Below are 10,680 nucleotides of genomic sequence, written 5' to 3'. Positions count from 1 at the left end.
CCTACAATATTGGCTTTCTCTTATTGTGTAATCCAGCCTGGACTCTTCAGTTTTAAAGCTGCATGGTTAACTGGAAAATCACAGAATTTCTTGGAAAGTAGCTCAGTTGTTCTCTCCCTCTACTCCTGGCTGTCTGTTGTGAAGTTCAGTGCTGGCAGCTAACATTGCTTGCATGCCATTTGTCTGATACCAGTGTCTGATACAGTTTAGATTTAAGGTGATAACAGCTGCTTTCCAACTTTGCTCCTTTTCGAGAGTTGCTCAGACTCTCACTACTTCCTGCATGCAGTTTTTTTTGTATTTGTTACTCCTAAAGGGCCACCACCCCCTCCATGTGAGGCCTTCCCTGCACTTCTTTCACCACGAAGAACTTGCAATTGCCTAGACAGGTGGGCAAGGTGTAAGACAGGGATGAAATTGCTTTTGCTTTGCAAGTGGGGATTTAAGGCACATGGAAAATAGATCTTTAAGGAGCTAGGAAGGAGCACTGGGGCCAGTCCTTTAGAAATAAGGCTTTGTGGAATACTTGCAGCTGGACATAATCAATAGTTTAATCGTCTAGCTTCTTCCTTGCAGGGATAAAGAGACTTCTTTCCAGGTTTCAGAGTTCCCACCTGACTGTGTGGTGACTGGTCTGTCTTGCTGTATAGCTGTACCAACTTGTAGCCTTTTATAGTCACCCATCAGTTAGCTGTAAGATTTTTGGCTGTCTTGGAATCAGATCTTAAAAGGTTTAAGTTAAGTTAACTGTAAATTCTTGGATTGGAATACTTTTGTGTTCACTCTCAACAGTGCCAGAAACTGTTACTTTGGAAATACATTACTCAATGGAGTCACAATGCTAAATTTTGAAGTTTTCTAAGTCAACATAAATGTTTTGTTTCTGGGCAGCTCAGCTCTTAAGTGCGGGTTCTTGAGGTGTGTTGTTTCACAGGGACATTAGCTGGGAGACAGCTGTCCTTGTTCTTTGGTTGGTGGGGCCCTGGGCAGACTGGCTTATATGAGGCACCACAGATTAACCAAAATTTGGCCCTAGGCGGGAACAGGGTCTACATTCACCCCTCTTGAAAGACAGTAATAAGACTGGTAACAGACGTGCACAGTGCCTGAGCAGAGTATCTTGTGTTTTCCAAACGATCACCTACAGAAATGGTATTTTTCATTGGAAAATATTCTCTATACTTCAACATAGTCAATATAGGCTTATGAGAGTTTGTTCCTGGTAAAGGTTTTTCCCATTTTGAAAGGTGGGGAATATAAACTGTCATAATTGAAATTCTGCTGTTGATGTGTTAAGCATAAAAATGTATTTGGTCAGTGGCTGTGGTTCAGAATTGAAACACTCTCAGACTGCTCCCTGCTGTACACAGTAAGGATGTGAAATGGCATTTTTATCAGTCAGTGAAAGCTTAGTTTAATTGGCTCCAGTCAAGTTTCTGTACTGTTCTGCGTAATCTGAATTAAACATTGGTTTGACTACGTATGTGGCTTTATCTTCCTTGAAGACATAGGATGCTCAGTCAGACAGTGGCATCAGCTTTGAAGTTAAGTTATAGCTCAAGGATTGATTCTGACATTAGCACTGTTTCCCTGTACTCCTTGAAAATGCATCCCACCACCCCATTCTTTCAGTTCCTGCTTTAGTATTAATTTTAAATATCTGCAATTTCATAGTGAAAATAGAAGCTCCTCTCCTACACATGAAAGGTTGAAAAGACCAGAACTAGAGGTATGAACAGGGAAAGTTGCTTTTTAAAGGGTATCTTCTTGCTCATGTTTATAAGTTACCTGCTATCATTTGCCTTCATATAGAGTTGTTTTGGCACCTCCATCCATGAAGAGGTTCTGTCATTTCACCCCAGGGCTGGGGCAGAAATTCATGCAGTAGAAATACTGAGGGCTTAACCATACAAATATTTAGCCTGGATCTTGCAAACACGTGTGTGTTACTGACATGCCTAAATAGCTTAGAGTCACTCACTTAACTAGCCTTTGCTTTTAGCTGGCAGGTACAATTGGATTAAGTGACATTTCCTTCTCTTTCTCGCTCTCTCTTTTTTTTTTTTTTTTTTTTTCAGGGGCATGTGGGGGAGGAAGCATGACTTTATTCTGAACTTTCTTCTTGTTTCTTTAAGGAACTTTTTGTGTGAGAAAGACTTGCTGTCAATGCACAAAAAAATTACTTTAGATTTGCATTCTTTTGCACAGAAATAAATGAACAAAGTTTGCATGTGAAAAGTCATTTTTACACCTTTTGTTGTTTAGTAACATAGAAATCCCATTATGCTTCATGCATAGCCCTAAGGAATGTGCAAACAAGTATTAGATCAATGGCATGTCTCTGCAGCTTCTTTTATCATGAGTATTTAAAACTGAATATTCAAACATTCATTCATATTTCAAACATCTGTCTCAAATAGTGGATTTGTGTTGGAGTATGTTTTATTGCCAATAGATGGGTTAAATGTAAAGCTTTTAAATGTTTTATAAGTTGCAGATGCTTAGCTATGGTCTCGTAACAGTGTTTATGGGTTTTTTTAAGCAACAAAGTGGAAAATCAGCAATAAGCTCTAAAAGGTGGCTGGGGGAGGGGAAAGAGTTTAAAAAAAAAACCAAACTGAAAGAAGGCGTGAGAAAAGTTGGTGTGTAATTCAGAGAAGCCATCTCGGCTTCAGTCAGTGATAGTGGGGTCTGCATCATTTATGGACGTGATTAAACATCACATCCTTCCCCGTGTATCCAGACAGGGATCACCACCCGCTTGCCATGCTCACCCTGTGCAGTTTGACAGGTCTCACCTCTCTGGGGTGAAACCAGGATGGGTAACTGGGATGGGTAACCAGGATAACCACCCTGGATAACCAGCTCTGGTGCCACATGGGCTCACTCTTCCTGGCGCATCCTGCCCCGGGCTCAGCACGATTCAGGAGGGGCTCGATGGCCCAGCAGTGCAGGATGTGTAGCCTGTGTGCCCGTGTACCCGTGCTGTGTCCCCCATGACTGCAGTCTCGTGGACCTCCTCAAGCCCATTTCAGCTTATTCCTTTCTTTTGGAACTGTCCTGTAACAGTCCTTCGAAATGATACGGAGATCAGATGTGCTCACCCACTCTTGTGCAGAACAGATGGTTAAAGGCCATGTTAAGGGGAAGGTTGGACAAGGTGGTTGCTCCCCTGTCCAAATGAATAAAATTCAGCCTTTTTTGAGCTCTGGTACCTGTTTTACCTGGACTGGTCCCATCTGAGCTGTGGGAGCTCCTGGTGCAGAAGTGCCGCAGTGCCTGAATGTGAAGCTGGTCTAGGTGGTTTCCCCAGTGCTTGAGCACATGTGTCACCATGTGCATCTGTGCTAAGGGTTCTCTCAGAAGAAAAAGTCCCCATGTTGAAGAGATGTTCAACATTCGAGTTAAAAATATGTTACTTTCTGTGGTGAAAATATTTTTCAATGACAGGAAAGCTTTTATTTATTATTAAAGCATTCCTGGTTTTGGTGAAGTTTTTGCTGCCTCTCTAGAGTATAGGCTGCAGGCTGTGGCAGGGAAATACAGCAAGACTCCGGTCCTTTAAAGAGGTTTTCATATGTTCATGTTGTGAATTCTGACTTTCAGCCATAAAAAACCATATGTAGAACTATGACTTTAAAAACCAATTAATATTCAAGCAAACCAAATAAAAAGGAAGGAGAATGCATGCCTTTAAAAAAAGGACACTGTAGAAATAGCTTCCTCCTGCTGCTGAAGACTCCAAGACGGTGTAGATGAATGTAGACGAGAGATCTCTGAAGTTAGGTTTTAGAAGATGAGGTTTATTGTAAGGGATGTGAGGCCTTGCTCGGAGCTGCCAGGCTGCAGCTCGTGGCAAGGCCTAGGAAAGTGGGGGAAGGGAGAAGTAGGGAGAGGAAATTCCAAGAGAGGAAAGTCCTCGGGGAAGGGTGCCAGGCAAAAAGAGTGTCCAGCCCCCCTGGGACCCCTTATCAGGGGTCTTCAAGGTGGGCTGGAACAAGCCTTGGGCCAATGGGGTTACAGATACCTGATACTTCAGGGGAGGGTTACAGGTGTGGGATGAACCATACATTGAGGGGTGAGACAGAACATTCCATTTGACCTCTGGGTCTGGCTGCAGGTAACTTTCAGATGGTCACATAACTGTTTTCCCAGAGATCCAGTATCTAATACATCTCAAACATCAAAACTTACTTTCAATTCTATCTCAGTTACAGGTTTCACATTCTCAGAATAGAGGCAATCATATTTATAGGGCTTTCTGGCTTCATCCTCCCCAACAGGACACCTCTACTTTTTGTTGAACCCATTATATCTGCAATTATTATACTGAATACTTCATAGTTCATTTTGCAAAAATAACAGATTAGAAATGTCTTAACAAGGCCTCCCTTCTGGCAGTAATCTCCTGGGAGCTAGATTTCTTTTTTCTTTTCTACTTTTTTTCTTTTTTTTTTTTGGTCAGGATACTAATAACCAAAAGTTTTTGCATCATTTTATGTTGTTCTCCTCTTGCTTGCAGTTAAACTTTAGGAGCTGACTTTAGTTTTTGCGGGTGAAAATACTTCAGCATCTGAACACCTGGCATTTACCAAAAGATGCTGGCAAAGTCAGTCTTCCTTCTGGATTTTCTGCACGTATATTTCCACTTTCAAACTGTAAGGCAGTGTGGAGTGGTTCAACAAAGTTCTTAAATTTAATATGTTCCTAATCTGTTTAAAACAGGCTGGAATAAGATTTACTTTAAACAAAACCAGTGTTTGTTTAGCGCTTAGCTTTTTGTAGGCTGAACCAATTAAGATGGCACATTGTGTTAAGCCAATAAAAATGTGTGTATAAATATGATCTCTACACAGGGCACTGCATCAGTTTTTAGGTGATTGAGTTTTGTTTTTTTTTTTTTCTGAAAGATCCACTTTTTGATCCAATTATTTGCATCCAAGTATTGCTACTTTGTAGTAAGCAAGACTTCCGCTCCCTGACAGGTTTGATGTGTGTTCCTGTAATTGAAATAGGCCAAATAGAAAGACAGGTAAATGCCTTAGTGTGTGATCTGCCTCTGAGACCTTACAGGAACGTGATATATTTTGCTGCTGGAGGAACCTGTGTTTCCATTTCAGTCCCTGCAGCAGAGTGGTCTCATTGCACTCTCTGGCTCTTTGAGCATGGCATCTTTCTCCTGGGTTTGTCCAGGTTTTTCCCTGCGCCACTGCTGGCCTGTGCTTTCTCCTGTGCTGGGTGTGTCTGTAGCGAGCCCTGCCCATGTGCTTTGTGTCACTGTGCTCAGTACTCCATCCCTGGGACTGTTCCAGGCCACCTGCACGGGGCTCTGAGCAGCCTGATCCAGTGAAAGGTGTCTCTGTCCATGCCAAGGGGGTGTAATGAGATCATCTTCAAGATCCCTTTCAACTCAGCCCATTCTGTGATCTTTGGGGACTTCACCATGTCATGGTAGCTCTTCCAGGCACTGCCTGCATCTCACGAGGTCCATGCCTCAGTCTTCCACAGGTGATGTCCTGTCCCTGACAGCAGAGCTCCTCATCTGCATTTAAGAGCTTCCAGCTTTTCCAGCTCAGTGCTCCTCCCTAATTTGTTCCCTTGCAGATACAGTTCTAACTATCCGTGTTTTCTGCAGCCTGTTCACCTTTTGCTGGTACCACAAGCAGCAGGATCTCGGGAGTGGTGATATCCCAAGCCTTGGCTCTTCTGCCTGCTGCTTTGGGGAACTGGGGAGGGGAACATCAAGCTCAGCCCCTGTTGAGCCAGTCTGGAGTCTGCTCTGTGAACAGTGTTTTAAGAGAATGGTGCTGACTCTCTCTTCCTCAAAGGTTTACAACCTGGCTAAGTGTGATTTTTTTCCCCCTTCTTTTAAATTAGTAAAAGGCAGTGAAATCCCTGTGACCAGCAAAATCCCTCTGCCGAAGTGTAAGGGACACACTCTGTTGGGGAGCTATCTGTGCCTTGAGGCAGTCTGCAAGAGTTTGCTATAATGCCTGTGGAATCATGTACATTCCTCAAGTTGTTTTCTTAAAAGTAAATTAATATTTCTTGCAGAACTTATCAAAAGAGAATAAAAAATTAAATCCTAAATATACCTGGCATGAAACATTGTCCAGACTTTTGCAAAGCTTTAAGTAACTGAAAACAGAGCTTGTAAAAGCTGTCATTGTTAGCTTTAATAACAGCTAATGCAAACAGAAACTGCTGCAATGTTTTTGGAAAGATACTCAACTTCTGCTTCTGCTTTAAGGGATTAGGAAAACACCCATGGTGGGAGGCAGATTATCTCACATCTGTCTACTTCAAGCTTTCCTGGGTCTTTCTCTGAAACATCTGGTACAGGCTGTTGTCAGAAGAACCTAAACTAATTTACATGTGCATGTGTTTTTTATAGCTCATTAGCAGGGGCTGGTACTTTTTTCAGCGAATTTTTGGTGAATTGGTAAATTTTTTTAGGTGAATCAAAGCTAATGGCTTGTTGCAGCCCAGAACACTTGAAATATTTTCTTAGCTTAAAAAAAAATCTGCCCAAGTAATTTTTTTTTTTTTTGGTGTGTGTTTTTGTTTTGTTTTGTTTGTGGGTTGTTTTTTTTTTTTTAATTGGACCATTATTTGGCATCTGAAGCAGTAAATTTTTTTTTGTTTTTTGAGATGACCTAAACCAGGAAAAATTTGTCATAGCAAGGAGTCGCAAGACAAATTGTTTTGAAAGAAATAGATTTTTTTTTAACTGAGACAAAAAGGCTTAATTTGTCTCTTAAATATATTTTAAGTATGAAAATTGTACTAGAAAAAAAACTTTATGAAATGTAATGTATTGCTGTTTGACTAAGGTCCTGAACATTTTTCCTGCTGGAAAAGTAAATAGTGGAATAACGTTGGTTTTGCAAGCATTTTGATTTTTCTGAAAACCTGTCATGTCTAATTTTTGAATGTTACCTGGCTTAAAACAGGGAACATTAGTGATGCACTTCGGCTGGATGGCCACAAACCTTTTGTTATGCTGGATTTGATCTGCCAAATAAAGGATCTGATCACATGGGACACAAGGGGCCACTTCAAGAGGCAGCTCTGCAGCTCGGGGTGCAGGAGTGTGGGTCAGTGCTAGAAACATCTGTAATTCCAAATGCCATTAATAGATAGGACTCTTGTGGAGGCCGTGACTGAGATGCCCATTGAGATGGAGTGTGTTGCTCCTGAGCCTGGTGGAGCCAAGCAGCAGCTCTGCCAAAGCAGACAAAAACAACCCAGTGTCTCAGGTGAAGGAAGGTTTTTCACCTGGAGGATGTTGTTGCCAAAAAGTGCAATAAAGGGTGGTCGTGCAAAGCCAGGCCTTGATGCAGGTAACACCTAAGTGCTGGACCCTGCTGGCCTTTGGCACTGTTGCTCTTTTTCCCAGGCAGGGTAAAACCGTCCAAAATGTCAAACTTTCGAATGTCTTTAAATATCTTTACTCTTAAGCATCCTTACCATGACTAAATGTACCAATCAAATAGTGAATAATTGTGAAGTTGTGAAGTTAATTAGTCAGCTGCTTTTCCACTCTTCCTTTGTGCAGAGAAGTGATAAAAATAAATATGAAAGTACAATCTAAGGTCTATGGATTTAAGACTAAGGGGTAATTTTTAAAAATAAAGATCTGCTCATAGTAATTTTCTTTCTTCAAGCTTTAGTCTTCTATCTGAAAGGCCGACCTCTATTTGGATGAAGGAGTCAAACTGTTTGGTTCATATAAAGGGATGAACTGAATATGAAAGCGATGGAGGGAAGGGATGGAACATCTAAAGGCTACATTGTCATTAGTTTTATTTTAGTGAAAATAATTGTACATGTTTAGTTTAAAATGTAGGGGGAAGCATACTTTGAAATATAATTACATTTAGCAGTCTTGTAGCTTTGTACTTTGTGCTATAAATTGCGTTCCCAGTTGTTTTTCATCTCCTGTAATTTAAATAAGTAAACCTTTTGTTCTTAAACTCCTAGTTCCTTCTAATTCTGTTGATGGACATTCATTTCTACTACTTTATTTTATGTTAATATTTAACAATGGCATGCAGTTACCCCCCTGCTGGCACTGCTCCACCTCCTTTGTTTCTAGAAGGCCTCTTTTTGCCTTGGTCTTTAGTTTTATAGAAGAATCCAAACTTCCTGTCCCTGCATCTAGCAGGAGCAAGGTTTCTGCATAAACTGCCACAAAATCCCTTGGGAAGGGCGCTAGCCCCCAAGCAGGGAAGGTGGTGCTGGGCTGTCAGCCTCTTTTGTTCCTTGCTCAGATGGAAGTATGGAGTGGATGCTGCTTTGTGGGCCACAGCAAAGCTGTGCCAAGGGAATGCAAATCCACTAGGTGTGCCCAGGTAATTTAAAATGCTCACGCTGGCAGCTTTTCTGCATGAGTAAAGCTGTTTAATTAATGCGTTTTCTCCACTTTCTTTTCTTGACAAGTTGATTCGAATTGAAACGGTCTGTAATAAGCTTGTCACGGGTCTTGGGGACAAATAACCCCTCCCTGCAGGTGGGGAATAAAGAGCCCGTGTGTTTTGTATTTCTGTGTGATCAGAAGGGTTGGTGGCAGGTATGGCAGACTGATCAGGCTGCAGCACTCCCTTACAGCCCAGCCCATGTCTTGGCTCCACAGTGGTGCCCAGAAAGGCAGGTGCAGGGCTCCAGGCAGCAGCTGGCACTGCTGTGGCTTTTCTGCCCCCCTGGTTTTACGCAAGGAACGTGAGAGTGTAGTGAACATAATGGGCACAGAGGCTGAGGCAGTGCTTGTCCTTTTCTCCCCCTCCTCCACCCCTCCAGAGAAAGCTTATGTTTAATTTGCTCAGCCTTGCGGTTTGACAGAAGTGAACATGGAGACCTGAGCCCAGGATCAACAAAGGCAGCACTGGGCATTTCAGCCACTGCCTTTGAAACAGGCCTTGACAATAATGGAGTTGGGAAGCCCCACTGTTCAGTCTTCTTTATAGTGTTAATAACTGTCCAGAAAGAAGAGAAGCAAGAAATTGCTCAGATTTCATCTCTCAGATTTCATCTTGCATCTAGGGTGCCGCAACAAATCAAACTGAAATGGGCCCCATGGTGGCTTCTGCACTGCCATGCTGAGCTGTCCTGGGCCCCTTCTCCCCCTGCTTCACTGAGGGTCATAATGCTGAGCAAGTGCTCAAAGCAGGCTGGCTGGGGCAAACACATGTGCTTCCCAATTGGGAAGATGTCCCAATTAGGATGGAGTCAGAAATTAGTGTGTGTGAAGTTGGAGGCTGAGGCAGTAGCACATGCCCAGTGACAGACACAGATTGAGGCCAGAAGAGATGTTCTCTCTCCCTGTTCACCTGCCCTGGCTGTCCCCAGGACGCATCTTCCTTCCTTTGAATGTCAGGGGCAGTTCTTCCTAAAGGGATCAAGATGAAAATGAGAGTTGAGCTTGGGTGTTCATGCCCGGCCATCTCCTCTGCCCCAGGCTTTGGGGGAAGATGTCTGTGCCAGTTACAGCAATGTTTGGGCAGTGATTCTAACAGGAAAATACTGTTTGGTGTTTAACAAATGCCAACTCTTAGATGCCATTAACAGGTAATGTTATTTTTTATGCCTTACAGCATTCATGGAATTTGGAGTTGTGTGCCTTGTCCTCAGGTACGCTTTTGTGAGAGTGCTGGAAGTCCAGGAGGATAAACGTGTATCATGTATTGAGTTACACTTTAATAGCTGATAAGAGTTGCAAAAATATTTGTCTCTGGGGGGAAAAAATGCCAGTAAAATGTCCAACAGAGCTCCTAGTTTTAAAGAAGGACAATGATAATCAAAAGAGATTGCATCTTTTCATGTTCATCCATCTCAGGTCTATGAAGTAGAAAAAAATGCTGGCACCTTTATTAATTTAAAAGCTTTTTGGATCAATAATCTCCACCCTCTCTGTACATGGAAGCAGCTGGAATGCATTCTCATTTTGCAATAGACAGTGCATGGTCCTCCACAGTTTCCTTATTATCTTTTGTAATTAGCAAATCAAGTTTTTGTCTTTAATCCTTTTGCATCCAGGATATTTTGTGCTCAGAAGGCTGGGAAGTATGCATGAGCAGATTGCCTTGCCAGTTGGAATTCCCCAGGGCACTGGGGGAAATGCTGAAGAAGAGGGGCAAGAGTTCTGTTGATTGTGTGAGTATTTGGAGCTGCAGTGTTACAGCATCCTTTCCCAAGAAGTGCAGCAGGCAGAGAGGGAACACATGCTATTGTGTTTACATCTGGCATTAACATATAAAATTTGAGGCATATAAAGTTTCTTCCCGTACAACTAAATTAAAAACCTGTGGCATAAGGTAAATTGACAAGTGCAAAACTACTTGTGTGGGAAATTTAAATGGTTGCAAATGTTTCCTGAAAGCTGCTTCTGGAAGCGTGTTCCTGAGCACGGCTGTCTGCAGGCCCACTGCCTGGCAGTCTCAGGGAGAGCTGTCCTGTTCCCATGATTGATTTCATTTTATGGGGGGGGAAAAATTCTGTTCTGGTCATGAAGACAACAATGCCACATGGGACAGAGTCCTGGCTGCAGAGCTGGGTTGTGCCATGTAAATCTTGGCTCTCTTTTGAGAGAACAAGGAAGGCACAGTTCACAGTGGCTTGCCTGGGTAAAGTGGCACATGCTGATAACTATTGATTTGCAGACACCTCATCTCTGTGTTGGGA

This window comes from Hirundo rustica, chromosome Z (assembly GCF_015227805.2).
Source record: "Hirundo rustica isolate bHirRus1 chromosome Z, bHirRus1.pri.v3, whole genome shotgun sequence".
Classification (NCBI taxonomy): Eukaryota; Metazoa; Chordata; class Aves; order Passeriformes; family Hirundinidae; genus Hirundo; species Hirundo rustica.
This window is presented reverse-complemented; position numbering follows the sequence as displayed.